This window comes from Anomalospiza imberbis, chromosome 1, assembly GCF_031753505.1.
Source record: "Anomalospiza imberbis isolate Cuckoo-Finch-1a 21T00152 chromosome 1, ASM3175350v1, whole genome shotgun sequence".
In the NCBI taxonomy this organism is placed as follows: Eukaryota; Metazoa; Chordata; class Aves; order Passeriformes; family Viduidae; genus Anomalospiza; species Anomalospiza imberbis.
Window position 1 is genome coordinate 147,721,678 of NC_089681.1, and position 19,366 is coordinate 147,741,043.

At 50.2% G+C, this 19,366-nt stretch overlaps 1 protein-coding gene across 1 annotated transcript in view; it reads left to right on the plus strand.

Annotated features, from left to right (window-relative positions):
• Positions 1 to 11,284: 11,284 nt before the first annotated feature.
• Positions 11,285 to 19,366, plus strand: part of LOC137464270 (mitogen-activated protein kinase kinase kinase 3-like) — a 77,104-nt gene continuing 69,022 nt past the window's right edge. The window contains exon 1 of the mRNA XM_068175561.1: positions 11,285 to 11,417. The gene's annotated coding sequence lies outside the window, so the exon portion shown is untranslated. The remainder of the gene's footprint in view (positions 11,418 to 19,366) is intronic.

The window sequence follows — 19,366 nt, forward strand, 5'->3', positions numbered from 1 at the left end:
AGCGGGTATTTCCCTTCCCACTGGCAAGGAAGGCTGGTTTCCACTAAACACACACCTCTGCAACATAACACAAAGAGAAGATTTGAAACTCTTGATGTGACAGTGAGGAAAGAAAAGTGGGTTTAACAGCGAGTCTCTGCCAGCTTTCGATTTGTGTTGATAGAAAAGGTGTGAGGTGTCCAACACTGGCAGCAAGAGCAGCACAACAGACTCTGCACCCACACAGCTGTTGGATGTGGTGATCCAGGCAGCAAGAGTGGGCAGGAAAAACAGATGTCTGTGACATTCACATTCTGTGGACAGAGAGACATAATTCTGTCTCTCAGGATTTCTTGGAGAAGCACAGAGAGAAGAGGAGAAAACAATCTTTATCTCTGCTCCTCTGTTTTCCCCATGTGGAATGTGGTGTGGAGATTGTTTACCTGCAGTGATTGCTGGGTTGGATCCTGGTGAAGGCTGTTTGGGTTCAGTGACCAATGGGACCCAGCTGTGGCTCGGGCTCCCAGCAGAGAGTCACGAGTTTGAGCTAGGTAAGTGAGAAGTAAGTATGTAGAATAGGATAGACTCTCTTTAAATAGTATATTAATGTAATGTAGTATAGTTTTAATAAAGCTATCCTTCAGCCTTCTGATCTGGAGCCAGGCATCATCATTTCTTCCCGGGTCCGGGGTTCACCGCATTTTACTATAGATGTCCATAAGGGATGGGCAGTTTGCTCAGGCCCAGAACCCAGATTTATACCCAACACCCTTTCTGTCACATGAATGGGGGTTTGTTTCATTTCTTTTGCACTCTTGTAGGAGAGTACAAATCCGGTTGCACACTCAAGTGGGTGCTTCCTACAACAGTGCTGATCACATCCACTCTGGATTCTACCCTGAGAAAAATGATAGTTTTGTTTTTTTTATTGGTTTTTTTTTTTTTTTTACTTACACAGTTTCTTCTCTTCAGGTTTTGCAAGTACATGTGCCTAGTCCCTGCTTCTGTGAGACCTTATGAAATCATCCTCTGAAAATAAGTGCAACAGGGGTGTTTGGGAAAGGCAGTGTGGGCAGGAGTACTTTGTTCTAAAATTAGAAACCAGGAGACCTGGCATTGTGAACTGCAGGCCTGCCAGTCTCCTTGCCTGGATTTTCCATTCAGATGAACACAGTCAATGAGAACAAAAGCTTTCTTTTTTTCCCCACTGACACCTGCCTCTTTACTCCAGGATGGTGTTCCAGCTTTCCATTCTCCCTTTGGGAAGCAGGGAAGCATTACTTGCTTGCAATACCAGCAACCTGTATGCCAATATGAGGGAACAAGCTGTCCACTGTCATTTTTGTTCTTCTAAGCATCCTCCAAGAGGCAGCTCCTTTCCTGGCGTCCTGAAGTTAGGCAGTTCATGGGACTTGGGAGGAAGTCTGTGAGCTTTGACAAAGTTACACAAGGGACCTATAATAGAAGAATTGGATATCAATGTTAACAGCAGCGTGTGAGCTCTTTGTTTCTCAGAGAAAACCCTCTGGGATAACAGGTCATGGACAGACCCCAACTTCCAAGTCAATAATCATTCAACAGTCCTTTTTCCCTGGCTTCTTTTGGTGTCCTTTTTCACTCATTAAAGCCATTTATGGTCTCTTGTTTATTCCTGGTGTTAAGTGTGACAGTCAGAAGTGCCTGTCGTACCCATCCTGGCTAACAGAGTCAGAGCATTGTACCTCATCACCCCTGCAGTAAGGTCACCTTTTATGGCTTTGGCTGAACAAATACAGAAATATCTCAGAAATATAGCCAGTTTTGTGACATTTCTCTTTTCCTTTCCTCTCCTTCCCTCCCCTCCCATGTTCACAAGCACCTGTGCCCAATTTCATTCACGGTGTGTACCCACCATCTTAATTCAGATGGTGTTTCACCTTTCAAAAGCACAAATTGGCCTGAAAATTTTCCTTTATCATTTTGGAAGCAAATCCCAGCTGTTGATCCTTTCAAGTCTCTGCGAGAATGACGCTTTTGCATTTAGCTGGTCACGCATGAAAAGTCTGACATCGTTATTTGATGTTTTACTGATTCTCCCTCCGAGCCCTTCACAGAATCTTGAATCACGTCCTCGTTAGCTGTTTTCATAAAAGCATAAAAGCTCTAGGATCAACACAGAGTGCAGCTCTGCTCAGGGACAGACCAGAGATTCTGTTACCAGTCCTGTTGCATCCAAGCGTGTGCTCTAAAGGCTCTTTGACTATGACAAGCACAGTTTGAGAAGCATGATAAATCCTATCCACCAAACACCTCTGTCTTTTCATGCATGTCTGATACTGCACCTAGATCTATCTTTCAGCTTTTGGAACCATTAGTAACAGTGACAACCTGCTTTTAATGCCAATTTCCTTCCAGAGGCAATGCTTTGATGTTTGGACTGCAAAAGGCTTGGCACTCTCTTCCCTGGTGGAAGCAGAAGGACATTGCCCTGCTCCAAGGGTTCAGTTCTCTGCCTGCAGAAATGCAGCCACTCTTTCTACGGGTCAAAGGCTTTTCCCTGATGCCATTTGTCATTCTGGTTTGGAGGGGTCTTGCCATCAGAGACAGTGCAGGGACTGTCTGGCCTTGGTTCTGCTATGATTGTCCTTGTAGGAAAACATAGACACCAACTGCTCTTTGTAGTTCAGCTTGTGACCACTACTCATTAAATCTGTCATTTCCTCTTCTGCCTTTCAGCAGTGCTTCCTCCATCAGGAACCTAATGACCCTCTGCAAGCTCTCATCCACCTACAATTACTGGACCTGTGTAAGCTTTGCCAAGTGGCTTAAATACTGTTAGTCTCCGGTGTCAGCTGCTGCTCATAACTGGCACACAGGTTTGCAACACACTCTCACCTGGCTTTTATTATATCCTCAAAACACTAGAAAAAATATCCACCAAGGCAAAGGACCAGACATTCCCCGCTGCAACTGAAGTAGCTTAATATCAGTGGAGTGTACTCACATCCTTGGCTGATGGAATTCAACAGAGCCAACCAAGGATTTACTTCAACCCTCAGCTGACAAAAAAAAAAAAAAAATCTCTGTTCAAGAAGCTTTTAAGGTGAAAAAAAAAAAAAAAAAAAAAAAAGCAGCTGTGGTTTTGTGGTCACAACCAGACCTGCTGGGAACACAGGATGTCTGTGTTGTTTTCTGCTCCATGCTTCTCCCTGTGTTCTTGGGATGGATCATTCCAACCCTGTGCCTACAGCAGAATTTCTTCTGCTGGAAAATGGATATAACATCACTTCCCTGTTGCACAGGGCAGTTTGGGTGGTGACTGCCTTCAGATCAGACACCCAGCCCTAATGGTGCTATTAAAAGCACAGAAAATTCTAAGAAAATATATCTGGAGAGAGGGTTACAGTCAAATCACCTTAGATATTTAAAAACATCCAAATGTTCCTGTCCACTGGGTTAAAAATCAAGTGTCACCAGGCAATTTCAAACATGCAGGCTGTGACACAAGGACAAAGACTGCAGCGCTGTGTCTGCCCAGCTCAGTGGGATATCTACAGCAGATGTGGGCACTGCCAGGGACAGAGGAATAGGTTACAGTCCTGCCATGGGTGCTGAGGATCAGCTGTCCTACGCACCCTTTTCTTCTTCACACCTCCACTGGACAGAGGGTTCATGTTGAGTTTTTTTAAAGGGGGCAGTAGTTCAGTAGCCAATAATTCTGGGGATCACATAAACACTTTTGCAGGGTAATCGTTATTAGAAGGAAATGCCATTTAAAGGTGTCACATCTATTGGAATTTTCTCTTGGAGACAAACCCCAGGGGGAACAGGGTCCTGCAGCCATCTTCTCCTTGTCCTGCAGAAAGTGAGGCTCTTTGCTGGAGATGGGAAGAACCAGGGATGTGAAGCACTGGCCTGCAGGCTCAGTATGGAGAGCTTAGTGCTGCTCCTGCAGGTGACACTGGAATTATGGTTTGGCTGAGGAGAAGAATAGCAAAGGAATGGAAACAAATAAAAAAAAGACTTGAAAAGAAGGCCTTCACTTTCTCCACTCCTCCCCAGTTCATATTTACTGTAGTCCCCACCAAACTACACCTAAAATAGCTTTTGTCTGTTGCTATTTAGCCATTTAGGTCGGATCTACCAGCTGCATGAACTTGCCTCTATTGTACTACTGCAGCTGGACTGTTGCCATCCTCCCCCCATGGGTTTTCTACAGATCTATATTTCAAAGTTATGGCTCTTGCAAAGCTCTGCTCTGTGAGTTCAGACAAGCTAAAAAAAAAATTAGTCATGTTTCCTCTAGTCCTGCTGCTTTACTAGGCTTCCTATTTGCAATCAAATTATTTTTAATTTTGACCACGTTCCTATTGTTTGCCAGGAAGATAATCATCTTATCTCGCCGCCGGGATATTTCTCTCCTTTCTCATGTAGTTTCAGATGGATTAAATAAATACCCCTTACACAAAGCACACCAAGCTGGGCAAAAGGGCATTTCACCATTGCTGGCTGATCTGAAATTTAGGAAATGTCTCTTTTTTGAGGGAAAAAAAAAAAAAAAAGTTTGGAATGACCCAGACATGCCATAACAGCAGCTGTGCTAATTCTACACTCTCAGTTAATCTTTATCCATCTCAGAGTGGCTTTATGGAAATTTGTGGGTGAAGTTAAAAGTTAGTGAGTGACACTGGCTTGTTTTACCAGTGCCAACAAGGGCCACAGGTACAATCATCTTGAGTTTTTGGTCTGAGAGAAGCCAAAAAACTCTGTGTGGTCCTCTGGGACCTTTCTGTTCCTTCTTCCCAGATGAAACTGTATTTGGTCCATGCAAGGAACAAGGAATCCCCCATCTGTCCATCCAAGGAGAAGGATTTTTCCAGGAATTCCAGGAAGGATTTTTCAGTGGGTGCTTTTCTCCCCCTCTACTTGCCTGGAGATCCCATCAAAGGGACTGAAATGGGACCAGGTCAGTTCACAGCCATTTGAGCTCTGACCTGGAGTCCTTTACAAGGCAAGGATTTCTGCCCAGCAATGGCCAGCAAGGAGGCTGCCAGCTCAGAGCAAACCAAGTGGGGAAGACCAGGCACCCTCAGACCCTCCCAGTGCTCCCAGTATCCCCTCCGTGGAGGAACTGGTTTGTGAACACGTGAGCGACAGGCGCGCAATGGAAAGCTGTGCGGACGAGTGGCACGGCTCGAACCCAAACTGTTCTGCTTTGTGTTTTGCAACCTTCACCCACATCCACTTTCCTCCTGCTGGATGCTGAGTGCTTTACCTCCAGCTTCCTAATTATCGGAGCGCCACCGCTTGTGTTTCACCGCAGATGAGGAAATGAGGACATATGGCTTTTGTGATAAGAGATTTATGTGAGCTGTCTGTGCAGAAGCCCTGCAACTTTCTATACAAGTCCATTTGTAAAACAAAACATGTGTAAACAGCCAGGTTTTGATTGTTTCGGTGATTTCTTCCCCCTCGTGACAGATGTAAAGGAAAAACTGGAGGTTTCCACTTGGTGCGTGCAGATAACTCTGTGGCAAATGGGAGAGATCCCACTTGCAGTAAATCACTCAATCCTTCCTTTGATTTCTGTCACCTAAAATCCAGCTCCATGTGGGTAAATGGGAAGAAATACAAAGAAACTGGGGCTCGATGGCTGCTCATACATGATCCCCTTTCAGCTGCTGGAGCACAAATATTCCTGAAAAGCTCCTGGCAAGAGTACCGTAAATAGTGCAAAATACCAATCAAAAAGGCAGCCAAAATCCAGTGATTACAATGGGTGGCTTTGACTACACCCCTGTAGATTGGTTATCTTTCAAATCAAGAGACAGATTAGAGAAATAGGGTCATGTTCTCAAGGAACAAAATCCTATTATCAGTGGGGACAAAGAGCAGGACAGTCTGGAGACACATACTTTTATCCATGTATGGGCTGTGCTCTTTCAGTCCTGCTCTTGTCCCTTGCACTCTACTCAAGAAAAGCCAGTTGCAGGGTGAACAGTCTTGGTTCTTTTCAGGGAAAGTCTCAAGGTTTTCTCTGAAGTTTCTGGGGAGGTGAGATGGAAACACAGGATGTCCATTGCAATTTTTTGCTTTCCTGCAGTCTCAGCTGCAAATGCCACAAGGATAATATTTCTTGTGCATTTTTCCACAATATTCAGGTGCCAGATGAACCCATAAATATTCTGGAATAGTTCTGACCTTACCTGAGAAAGTTTAAACTGAGCCTGTTTGCAGATAAGCAGGGTAATTCTCCAGGGCTTCCAGCTTCACACCTCTCAGCAGTGTGACAGAGTCACCTTGCAAATACAGTTTGGTTTGGTTGACATAAATTCCAAGCACGACCCACATGTGAAAAAGCTTCACAGAAAAATGCCCTCCAAAGACATTTCCTTAACAACCCAGCCAGAAATCAGACCCTCTTCACTTTCACTCTGTCAGTTTTGGAGATGTTTTTCCCTCTGTTTGGGCAGAGAAGGTGAGTCATGGAACAGAGGCGGTGTGGAAATTTACATTCAGCTATGAAAGTGCATGTTATGATTACCATGAAAGAAAAAATCATCCACACAACTCAATCTCAGTGTAAGCCACACCCAACTTTGAAGAAATCTGAGTTTAAACCTGTTCTTTTTGGTTGATTGACACCGCTGGCTGCTGCAAGCTGCTTCCTCTGCGTGTCACATGCAGCCTTCAGCCTTTGCTCTGTATGATCTGAAATCTCTCTCCAGGCAGCCGTGTCCAACCAGGTGGATGGACACAAATGCTGGTCAGAGAGGGCTGGGGGACATCTATTTGCTTTGACCCCCATCACGGAGCAACTTCCCAACCCCTCAAGATGGGGCGTTGCAGTATTCCCAAGTGTTTGATGGGTGGCAGTGCCTGGGAATGCATCAAACATTCCCAAATGTTTGATGGGTGGAGTTTGATGGTCTCCAGTGCCTGGAGAGTGGCTCCCTGCTCTTGGGTTTTCATGCCCTGAACCCTCTCCTCCAGGATGGGCACTGATCGTCTTCAAGTGTAGGACTCACCCTTTCCTTTTAAAATATAGTGCCTGCTGCTGCCACCTACCTTTTGTGATGGAGTGGATCCTAAAAATATTTAATATATTGAGTCTGGGATTTGAGGATTTCCTCCTCATCCCAAAAGCTAAACCCAAGCTACAAACCACGAGGTTAATTTGTTGTGTGGACAGGAGGCTTTATCTGAAAACATTTCCTGCCATGGAAGAGGAAAGGTTTCAAAACTCATTGAGAGATCACTTCTTGCTCTTGCCTGGTTGTGAGGGCTTTCATACAGATTTTGGCATCTGCCCTGCAGAGCAGGTGGTCATATCATGCAGGGAGCATTTCATGCAACAGGAGATGCAGAGAAAGGTGGCTGGGAAGTGTGTGGCCCCACAGCAAGTGAGATCTGAACCTGACTCTCACCCTTCTCAACCACTCCACAATATCGTGACAGTAAAACAGAAGCAGAGGTAGGGATGAAATGCAATCCCCAAATGTTTGTCCCCAGAAAACCTCTGCATACCTGTGGGCATTTCTGAGGAGGAGCACAAAACCCTTAGGAATGCTGACATGAGTGGTTTGTGCCACGTTTGTCTATCAGGCAGCCCCCAGTTCACTCAGACCATGTGGGAAATATTTAAGCAAAATAAATGTGGCTTTTCTATGGGTTCTAACAGTAAGAAGGACATAGGAGAGCTCTAAGTCTCCTTTTCCACCTGCTTTTCTGCAGCAAACAGCAGACCTGCAATTCCTTTTTGGTGAGGAGGAGCTGCAGCCGACTCAGATCTGCCAAGCCCAGGCGCTGCCGTGCAGAAGTTTTGGCACCACAGGCTTGGATTTATGTGCTCACGTCTCTTCAGGCCCATCCCCAGCTCCAGCCTTCAGCTGAGGAGCAGCTCACAATCTCTGAGTAAGTAATTGGTTCCTTTTCTTTACCCCGAGACAGCATCACTCCTGTACATTTTGGAAACTAAGTATAGGAATGATTTCACCCACCATTCTCAGCCATCTTGATGGGAGAGAAGGCCTGGCAGACAACAGCTTTATGCTGCTGCTCGGGGCAGGAAGCAAGAAAGGATATTATATCAAACAGAAGGCATGGGAGAATTTCAGGTTAGATGGAGCATACTTAGTCACAGAAGAATCGGGTCAGTGCTCTGGGACCTGTGTTCACTTCCTGCAGGAACCCTAACACAGCCCAAAATAGTAGCAGTTAGGTAAAAGCCAAATATCTTCCCATTTTTCTCCCCACAGCAAATACTAATGCTTACGTCATTAAAGGAGAAGCATAAATAGAACAAGCCTGGGGCTGTGATTTGCAAAGTTCTTGATCTGTGGATGAGCCATCAGCTTTTCTTATAGCTCACTATTACCCACTTGTGCCATCAAACTTTGCACCGAAGATGCTATCAGGATGAAATAGGCCTTCATATCCACCTGACATTTACACCAGCCAGCTAAGAACCACAGCACCCATCTATAGGTTTTATGTGTGATGTGGTTTTCATCTCGCTGACTGGGACAGCATGCACCAAGGAAAGTGTCCTAGTGGCAGTTTGGACAGTGTTTTGGAAAAGAAGGGGGAGTTTGGCTCTGTGAGTACAAGGTGTGCCACACCTGTTGTCCTCAGGGGCACAGAACAGCCCACGCCTGTTTAATGTCACCGTACAGAGCCACGGCAGCCACTGCCTGCAACATTGGGCTTGGCCACTGCCCTCCACCGTGCCCTCTCCCCCAGGTGTTCACTCCTCTCCAGAAACTGGCAGTCAGCATCTGTAGAACACCTGGAACTCTGCACAGAGCCACACACCTCTGCCCATCCTTCCTCCAGGCTTTGGAAATGTTTCCAAGAGCGACTCGAGCCGGCAGAATCCAGGGCAGGTCCTCAGCACACCCATCAGCAGAGAGCTGTTGACATCAGTGGAAACAGCCTTGACACACACCAGGATCCTTATATTGTTCAGGGACACCCTAGAATTGAAATCCCCCTAGCAGGATTCCTGGGCCACCAGACACATTCAGGGAAGAAGAGATGCTTGGAAGAATTACGGCTTTCAGCAGTAACTGGTGTGTGCAGAATCAATTCCCATTAAAACCAGGTGCTTTTAAAGGAGCTGCTTGTCGCTTTAGTGCCTTGTAATACTTGAACCTCAAGTCCTGGGGTCCTGTGCCTGGTTCCCAAGGTAAACACATGTGATTTATTTCAGAAAGGCATCTGCAGCACAAGAATTCATGACATACATCGCTGATGGGCAGCAGCCAACTTTTCAAATGTGCCAAGTTGCCAGAATTTTATTAAAAGCTGTTAAGAGTTAGAGAGAAGGTGCAGAGGAAAGCACCCTCCTTCCCAAAGCCAGGTGGCTTAGGCTGGACTCACGCTGCTTCCCGAATGGATGAGGCAAGCTGGAGTCAGAGGTTCCTTCCAGCAACAGCTCAGTCCCCCTGGACGTGTCTCTGTAAGCTGCACAAATATTCTGGGGAGGGGGAGGGAGAGAGAAAAGAGTGAAACCTATTCAATTACATCAAGATCACGACTGGCCCTAGTAAAATCATTTATGGAGTGAGGGAAGCCGGAGCGGTTTGGGCTGGAGCCATCTGCAGTTATTTGGTATATACAGAATCGGTTTCTATGGATTTTATTAATAGGTCACGCGATTGTATACGAGGATGTGAGATCTGAATCTCTCAGGAGGGGTCCCTGGTTGGGGTTTCTATTGCCTTTATAGGCAACAGCTCAAACTTTCTTGCAGCAGTAACTCCTTAAAAACTTGAGGGGAATGGGGCTGGCTTTAGCACGCAGCCCATTTTTTTTTTTTCTGCCCCACCAAAATCTTGAATTTACTTTGTTCCTCTTCCTCTCCATAACACATTTACTAAATGGGGAAACAAGGAAATAATCAGAGAAATATTCTTACTTACATTTTCCATTGTCTGCGTGAATTTTCTCTCTTTCCCACCAGTCTGAGGGATATCTGGTGCATAACTCAGCTCCCACTTCCATCTGTTTTTCAGCCTCTCGTTGGCCCTTTTTAGGGGTAATTTTGCTTCTATGCCATTGTTGGCTCCTTCCACACAGAGAGTCAAGCCCAAAGGAACTTGGACACACAAAAGAGATTTGGGACAGTGGGTGTAGATCAGAACAGCCCAGAGGCTTCTCTACCTTCCCAGGGATGGGCCCAGGGAGCCCTGAGCTGTTCTGGAGAGCGAGCTGTGACTCAGGAACAGTCTAAAGCTCTTTGGTCTTAACTATGGCTCAGTTTGACTTTAATTGCCCAAAAGAGGCAAACCCAAACCAAGTTATCAGAGCAATTCCTACACATCCCACCTGGGTGGAGAAAGCTGGGCCCTGCAGAGGGCTACCCTACTGCAGCAAGATACCACCATCTTCACCAGCATTCCAGCTGATGAAGCCTCATCCCAGAATCAAAGGGTTTCACCCCTGTTTCTCATCATCTCCTGATTTTTTGTGTCAGCCCTAGGTAGGACAGCTCGCATCCAGCTCTGTTTTTCCAGAAGGCAGGAGAACCTCAGCTAGAGCGCAGAGGTCACATTCCATCCTTCTTGAAAGCACAGCCGGGGATCCCACGGTGTCTCACCAGGGCTGATTTGACCTAAGGGTGCACGGGAAACTGCACCTGGACCGAGCGGGGCTGAGGGATTGGGCATCATCCGGGCTGCGAGTCAGCCGGGGGGTCGGAGCTGCCCCGGCATTCGGAACCGCCCTGGGCGTCCGAGCCGAGCGGGGGTCGGAACCGCCCCAGGCGCTGGAGCGGCCCCGAGGGTCGGAACTGCCTCGGGGCTGCCCCGTGGGTCACAGCCCACCTCGAGTCTCACCGGGGCTAACCCCACCTGCAGGGCCAGGGAAGCACCACCGGCACCGAGCGGGGCTGCGGGACGGGGCATCCGGGCTGCGAACCCGCCCGGGGGCCGCCACTGCACCACGGATCGGAACCAAGCCGAGGTCCGGAGCCGCCGCGGGGGTCGGAGCTGCCCCGGGGCTCGGAGCCGCCGCGGGGTTCGGAGCTGCCCCGGGCTTGCGGAGCTGCCCCGGGGCTCGGAGCCGCCCCAGGCTTGCGGAGCTGCCCCGGGGCTCGGAGCTGCCCCGGGGCTCGGAGCCGCCGCGGGGGTCGAAGCTGCCCCAGGCTTGCGGAGCTGCTCTGGGGCTCGGAGCCGCCGCGGTGTCGCCCCCCGGCGGCGGGGCCGGCCCGGCCCGCGGTCGCCCCGCTCGCTCGGTCGCTGGCGGGGCCGGTCCGCCCCCGTCCCCATCCCCGTCCCATTGGCCGCGGCGGCTCCGCGCGTCACCGCTTCCTCCCGCTTTTGTGCGCCGCCCCAGCCGAGCTCCGGGCGAGCGGTGCCGAGCCGAGCCGAGCGGATCGGAGCCGCGCCAGGCGCTGGGACCCGAGGTGGTGACACCAGCCCCGGGTGGCCGCGCATGTCCCTCCGCGGGTGACTCCGGTGAGTCCGTCCTCAACCCCCCCTTTCCGCGGGCGCCCGGTCCTCGCCTCCGTGAATAGTTTCGTTCTTTTAATTATTTTACTGTCTGCAGTGGTGGCCGAGAGTTTTGCAGCCGGGTCTGGCTTCCGTGGGTTTTTCTTCCTTCCTTTCCCACTTGCGAGTGGGAGCTGGTCCCTGCGGCTGTGTCTGGGGAGCCGTGGGAAGGGAAGCGGGGGGTCCCCAGGTGTGCTGCCCAGGAGGAGGGCGTGGGTTGCCGTGTCCGTGGGTGCGCAGCGGATTGAAGGACTGACCTTCCCCGGGGCTCCCCGCTCACCCCTGCCTTGTGCTGGTGCTCTCGGGCCGCTGTTTTCCCCAGGTTGTTGCCTGGGTGCGTGTCCCAGCTGCAGCTGCTGACAGCGAGCGCCGGGATTGGACTCCAATAGCCGTTTTGGGATGCACTGGCGTCTGGAGCCAGCGGTTTCTGGATGTGGTCACTTGTGGTCCTGGCTCCCTGGAAAGCATCCAGGGAGGTGCGGGGGTACTTGGCGATCCCTCACTCTCCCGCAGAGCTCTCCCTGCACCGTCTGTCCGGAGCGGTGAGGATGGGGTGAGCGCGGGGAGGAAGGCTCCGCGGCGGGCATGGCCCCGAAGCCCGTCCCCGCGTGCTGCGAGCGGCCGGCGGAGCCGGGAGAGCTGCGTTTCCACCTGGACGGAGCCCCCCTGCCGTGGGGCTGGGCCACGAGCCGGGATGATGCTCAGCAAGGTTTTGTGCTGCCGGCGCCAAAACCTCTGCCCTCCGCGGCTGTGCGGGGAGGAGCGGAGCAGCGGTGGGAGCCGTGGACCAGCAGGGCAGGTCGGGCACGGTGGCCAAGTACAGCTCTTGCTGGCCCTGACGCAGCTCGGAGAGAGGCTTCTCCCTCCGCTGCTGCCTTAATCCTCCTTTTCAATCCCTGTCTTGTAATCCAGTAGTTTTTGGGAGTGGACCTGCTCCTGGTTTGGGGAAGGGTCTTGCATGTGTTGCTGGTGCATGAGCCAAAAACACGGGGCTCACTTGGAATTTGGAGGTTTGGGATTTTTGCAGGGCTTAAGTGATCTCAGAGATTTCCAGGGTCAAGCTATTTCACTTCTTTGGTGAAAATGAATGGTTGGGGGGAATTTCTTTCTGTGACACCTTCTGGATTTATTTCCAGTCTGGTATGTGCAGTTTGACGTAGCTCCGTGCAGGATGTGTGCATGGAGTGCAGCTCTTGGAAGCAGCTCCTCGGGTGTGCATGAGATCAGTTGCACTTGGGGCTTTGCTCTGCCTGTGTCTTGATACCTGTGTCAAATGGTCCAATTTCCAGAACCCCTAATTTAACATTAATTATAAACAGGGATTCAAGGTTTCCCAGGGCTCCTGCAGATCAGAGCAGACCTTCACAGCTGGGCACAGCCTTTTGCCCTGGGAAGGTTTTGCAGCTTGTAAAAGCTCCTCTGTTGAGGCAGGACGTGAGGCTGGATGGGCTGCCAGCCTGGTGGGATGTGGATGTAAAGGACCTTTTATACCTTCCTCGTGTGAACGGGTTTTGGTGCCGCAGTTTTTTCCATGGGTCCTTAATCTCCACCAGAAGCCCGCAGCTCTGCCGTGTCAACATGAGCTGATGGGCAATGCATTTATTTTTTTGGAGGCTGTCAGAGCCTGTGAGGGAAGTGCGCTCACGCAGAGAGATGTGGTCTGGATTTTCACCCAGACGAAGCGACTCCGGCACAAAAAGCCAGCGATTGTGGTGGCCAGAGGAGCGGCTCCATCCCGTCCAGAACGTTCCTATTGCTCGATGATGCTTCGTGATTTTAGCCTGCAGCTTGGACTCGATGCTCTGTGAATTTTCCCGTCGGGAAGACGCCGGCGAGGCTCCCACGGTGTGTCTGGCTCCCTGGCAGAGCCGTGGGATGGAGTGTGCTGCTGCAGCCTGGAAAGTGATGTGCTTCCAGCCCCGCTCTCCCCAGATGGACGTGGGAACGAGCGCGAGGGCTGGCAGGATCTTCTGTTCTGGTGGATCTGGCCCTGCTGTCGGAGACCTGCTGGTCGAGGCTAGAGGGAAGTGAGTCAGGGTTTGCTGTTAGAAGGGATATCTTTTATTAGACTGCTCGGAGAAGGCAGGCTGGCTTTGGGTGCACAAGCCTGTCTACACGTAGAAGAAAAGAGGGACTGATTGCTTGGAGTCTGCCTTGGCTCTCCAGACTGAGGGAATCATCTGAAAGAAAACGAGGGAAAAAAAAGACACATTCAACTGCAGCTTAACCTGCAGGAAGCACATTTCATCCCTCTGCAAATCTCTGGATTCCTTAGATCCTGAGATGCAGCACAGGACAGGGACATGCATCCCACGTGCCAGCCCTTCGCAGGAGGTGGCTGAGCATTTTCCAGCCTGGCTCCCACAGCGAGGAGCTGTGGGGGACAGGGATGGTGCTCGCTGATGCCTGACGATAGCAGGAGGCTGCTGGGCTCAGTCCCTTCCACTCCCCGCTTGGCACAGGGCACAGGCCAAGCACAGTTTGCACAGAAATGTGCAGAATGTCAGCTGTGCACTGGGGAGATGAAGAATGCAGTGTGGAGCCATAGGAAGTGGAATATGGATTTAAACTTTTTTATTTTTATTATTTCCCCAGACAGGGGGGAAAAGCTATAGATGGCCCACTGATACTGAACCTGGCAGGTTCACTCTCAATCCCCAGGCTTTATTTATCTAGCTATTTAACCTCCACAAGGGAAAATGTGTGACCAGGTGTTTTTGGTGAGTCCCTCCAAGGAGCAGCTCCCCTTTCCCACAGCCCAGGTCAGTTCAGCATTTCTTTCTAGCATCTTTTCTGCCTTTTCTGATTGCAGTGTGAGATGCAGAGGTGGTGAATGTCATCTCAGTTGTGCCTGAACCACGCTGTCTCCACAGGCTGGCCCCATATCCCACGTGGCATGAGCCTTCATCTGGTGTGGTCAGTGCTGTGGTCAGCATCAGACAGGCAAGATAAGGGGTTTTCTGTCTGTGAAGGTGCAGGTGAGCACGCAGGAGCGTGGATATGTGGGCGTTTTTGCTTGTTTTCTGTCGTCCCTGCAGGTCTGATCTGGTCTAGCCAGGTAATTTTCCCATTAGTCACTAAAATGCTGCTGGTGCCCAAATCAAAAGGGTGGTCAGGCATTGGCACAGGCTGCCCAGGGAAGTGGTGGAATCACCATCCCTGGAAGTGTTCAAAAACAGTGTAGATGTGGCACTTGGGGACACGGTTAGAGGTGCACTTGGCAGTGCTGAGTTAATGACTGGACTCGATGTCAGAGGTCTTTTCCTGCCTTAACAATTCTATGATCCAATCAGTCTGTCTTGGTTCATCTTTAACGACACAAGAAAATAAAAGCTAAGATCTCCTTTAAAAACCAATGCCTTGCTCTCCAAAGGCCCTGGGAAGCTGTTCTCTGCAGCAGACCTGTTGCAGGGGCACGAGAAACGTGGGAAGAACATTCTGGAGGGGCTTCAGGCAGGGGGTACCTGGCTCTCTGCTTTGTTTTGGCAGTGGGGATGTTGTTCCAGGATCTTCCCCTGGAGCCACAGGGCTTGGGGCCAGGCTGAGACCTGGATAGTGGAAGAGGCAGCATCAGCCTGGCCCGTGATGGGGACCCTTGCAGCTCTACATCCCTCCCTCTGTGACCAGGGTGGGGACACAGCATTGCATGTCATCGTTGTGTCTGTTCTCAGGTGCCAGCTTCTGTTCCCAGGGCACTTGGAATGTCTGGAGCCCAGAGGGTTTGACCTGGGCTTTTTGAGGCTTTTAGAGGTGAAGGGTGAAAGGTATACCTGTACCCTCTAGAAGGAGGGAGTTCAGCTCCCAAATGCCTTCTCCAAGCACCTCTTTTTCTATGCTGGAAAATGCTAATATAAATGTTAGTGGAGACAAAGTGTCTCAGAATTTAATGAGAAGCTGTGGTTGGTTCTGCTCTCCTGAGTTAAACCCCAGGCTGGCCACCATTTTATGCAGAACTAATTGTCACTTCTGCAAGAGCCTCTCTGATTTTATTCTCTCCACTCTGGGCAATGATTCTGTGCAGCCCAGGGAGAACGAGCTGCAACAGCAGTGAACCAGGGTGGAGCTGAGCCAGGGTTTGGCTCAGAAGCTGCCTGGGACAAAGTCTGGCTGGCAGAGCGCGCCGTGCCCAGCAGCTCTGGCAGATCCTGGAAGGAGCTGGCCAAGCTCCTGCGTGGGCTGCTGTGTAAACACCATGTGTTCAGGCCAGGTCCTGGGGGGGTGAGAGGACGGGTCAAGCGTTCAGGTAGTGATTAAACACCAAATTGCTTGAAAAAAATTAGCCCTGGGTGGGTGGATTAGAGGCACTCTGCAATGCTCCTGTGGCCAAGTGACAAAAAGTCATCTGATTGATAGTGGGGTGATTCAGATGGAGGAAAGACTTTGTACCGTTGCTTTGGGAAAGTAATTTGTGAGATAAGAAGTCTTTGTGATGGAGGTAGGAATGCCTTAAACCCATCAGTGCTGCAGGGTGCAGCGTGGCCCCTGCAATGCTCCTGTTTTGGTATGGTTATGTTTGTCTTAGCCACATGCAAGTGTGTAGTGCACAGTGGCTTTCAGGTGCTCCCAAATCCCCAAGGAAACATTGAAAACTTTGCACATGACTGTCCTTAGCACAGATACTGTGTGTGAGAGTGAACCCTGTGTTGAGCCTGTGCAGAGGGTCAGAGGAAGATGCTGCTGCTTTGGCACATCTGATGAGGTCTGTCCTTGTTGAGGTTGTCCTCGTCCTGAAGTGGTCGGGCCTGGATGATCACTGTAGATCCCTTTCAACTGAACTGTTCCATTCTCTGGATGTGCATGGAAGTCCCTTGTGATGAGGATGGTGGATTACTCAGATTGCTTAGTACTTTTGTGCTGCAACCTCTTGTTTTTGGGGCTTTTGTACTGAGAAGAAGTCAACTCACACTCTAATTGCGAAATAGAAATAGTGCAGTGCCATCCATGGTAAATAGGAGCCCAGAAGAATTTAGCAGATCCCTAATTCTTCACAGAGGGCTTTCTGCACCTTTTACTGTGCAAGGTGGCAACAGGGATGCTTTATCCCAAGCCTTGATTATTCTGCAGAAGGGTGGTGGACACAGGGTGATGGGCACAGCTGGCTCTCACCACCTCCTATAACAGTGATATCTTGCCCAGATATAAATTTAAGGGTTGGGGCATCCCCTGCATGGGACGGTGATTTGGTAAGGAAGGGTTGTTTGGGTTGAATGGCTTGGGGAGAAGGTGTGAGAGTGAGACTTGTTATCACAGGTGGTGAAGGTGAACGGCAGAACAGGTGAGAGTGCATGGAGAAAAACTCTCTCTCAAATACCCTTTTCCTTTCCGCCTCTCTCCTCTTCCTCTCTTGTCACTAACTGGGGAGTGCCCTGGGGGGAACTGTCCCTCTTTTGCAGGGTCAGTGCAGTGTCATTGCAGAGGGCAGCTGATAACACTGTTATCTCTAGCTGGGTGATGCAGATGGGGGCTGATGATAGTGTTATCTGCAGAGGGGTGATAACCCTGAAGTCACTATGCTGTGGGAGTATGTGGCTGGAGGGAGGATCTGTGGGAAAGAGAGGTTTGGGAGTGTGTAAGTGATGAATAATCACCAGTACCTCAAATCAGAGATTTGGGCTTCCTTTTGTTGAGACTGATCTGTGCATTGGTGTCGTGTGGAGCTGTGGAGCAGGGCTTGTTTCATGGAGCATCCTTCAATTAAGGTACCAGGCTGGGCCAAGCTCCTGGAGAGCTTTCCTTGCTGGTGGAAAGTGTTCATACTGCAGCTTCAATGCCTTCTGTTTGCCTTTCAGCACAAAACTACAGCTTTGGTCCCTCTACTAGAATCCTTCTGTTGATTTCCTCTTGGAGAGTGGCTTTTGGGAAACCTCAGCACCTCGTGGTTAATAAACCACTGGTTTGCTGCTCCTTGGTCTTAGTCCCTCCGTGCTGGTGCAAACAGAATAGCAAGAGTCATTAGAGAAATATGCAAGATATTCCAGTTATTTCTCTTTGGATGGTGCTGGTAGCAAGTAAAAGAGATAAACAGAGCTGTGCTTAGCTTATTACATCACTGGCTTTACTGAAAGGGTCAAGGTCCAGCTCTGGATGTTGTTATAGGATGCATTTGAGCTGCTCCTGAGCTGTGCTGTATTGTGCCAGAGGGAAAATGTTTGGGAAAGGCATCATTTTAGTGCTCTCTCCATGTGTTCCTCCTGAATGGTGGCCGTGGCTGAAGTGCCTTGGTAGAGTTCATGATGGGACAAGTCCTGTCAGGTTAATTTCTTGGCTTTGCACTGGAAAGCTCTGCACTTGGCTCCTGATAAGCCCCGGGAGCTGCTCCTCCTCTGGCAGAGGCAGCCAAGGGAAGCCCTGCTGACATCTGCTGCAGCCTGCTGGGTGTTGGGGCTGGGAGGGGACTCCCAGGGCTCTCTGGGTGTGGAACCACAGGCACAGAGTGGTGCTCTGTCCCACTCCTGTCCTCAGCTTTCTGCTAGGAGGGCTCCTGGTGGCTTTGTTGCCTGGCTGCATCTGCTTCACTGGTGGCCGAGGCTGAGGTCTGCTTGCTCCTCTTGTGACATGGCTGAAAGGAAGGATTTGAGGAACCATGCCCATTCTTGCCTATTTTTGTTTGGATTGGTGATGCTTACTGAGACTCTCCGCAGCGCTCTTCCCGAGAAGCTGAAATGTTAAAGATGTGCACAACTCACATTGTGGCTGATGACACAAGAGAAAGAGAGAAAACGTTTGTTTAATCATTCCAATATTTCAGCAACTTCACCTCCAGCATTACAGGTGTCAATAAAATCTGCTGTGAGCCTGTAAGGGCTGAGGATGCGCTTTCACAATTGGCTTTTGGACTTAGCACAAACGGTGCTGAAGATTGTAACTGTCTTCATCTCTGGATGAGAATGAGCTAGTTCTAGTCTTAGTCTGTGTCCAGGAAATCCTGTGCTGGAGAGCTTCCCTTTCAGGAACCCAGTGAAGCTGTCCCAGGGAGGTGGTGCGGTGCACTGAGGTTTGATGAGATGGAGCAAGGCTTCCTGCACCTGGTTCATCATCACTTGGGAAGTTGATTTGCCTTTCAGGGCAGGTGTTGCCAGAGAGGCGCAGTTTGGTGTCTCACCCCTGTGGGAGCTTCCCAGGCAGCAGTGGCTGTGTTCCCAGGTTGCTGTGGGAGTCACCAGGAGGTGATGAAAGGGGGAAACGTTTGTGGAAGAACATGGGATGTGTTGAGCAGGATTTCCCCTTGGTGCATGGTGATACTGCCGCCTCCCTGACCTGTCTTGGGCTGGATTTCCAAAACCTTGGACATGTATGGTTGGAGGGCTCTAGGCTGCATCACAGGACATCACCACCTTCATGGCCACGTTCAAGAGCGTCACCAGGGGCTTGGAGTGGGGCCCCTGCCGGAGTGTCTCCAACCCAAGGAGGGCTCTTGCCAATCCCTGCCTCTGTCTGTGGCTTCCCTCTGCACTTGCTGCCTGCAGCAGGCAGCTCTGCCTGCCCCAGGTGTGGAGCACGGGTAACGCCCCTGGGTCAGGACCGTGGGGGATCGGGGCTGCTGAAGGCTGTGCTAAATGCTTTCATGGGACACAGTTTGTGGCATCTCCCATAAAATCTCCTGCAAGGTGCCTTGCTGCAGAGCTCTGTTTTGGGGCTGTCTCTGACGTAATCTGTCAAGACACAGGCTGCTCTTTGACTTACTGCTGAAGGTCTGGTTGGGGATGGATGACCAGTTGCTTACCTAGCATTACCAAAGCAACGAGTTGTTGCTTTCCATGACTCATGAAAATGCACTGTAGGCTCTCTTAAGAATGGCTGAGATCATTTTTTGGCTGGCTTTGGGCATCTGGTTTCCTTAGCAAATAGCAGTGGGGGTGGAGGGAGGGGGATTTCCAAACTCGTTTCTTTGTATGTGTGATCTGGTTTTTAGAGCT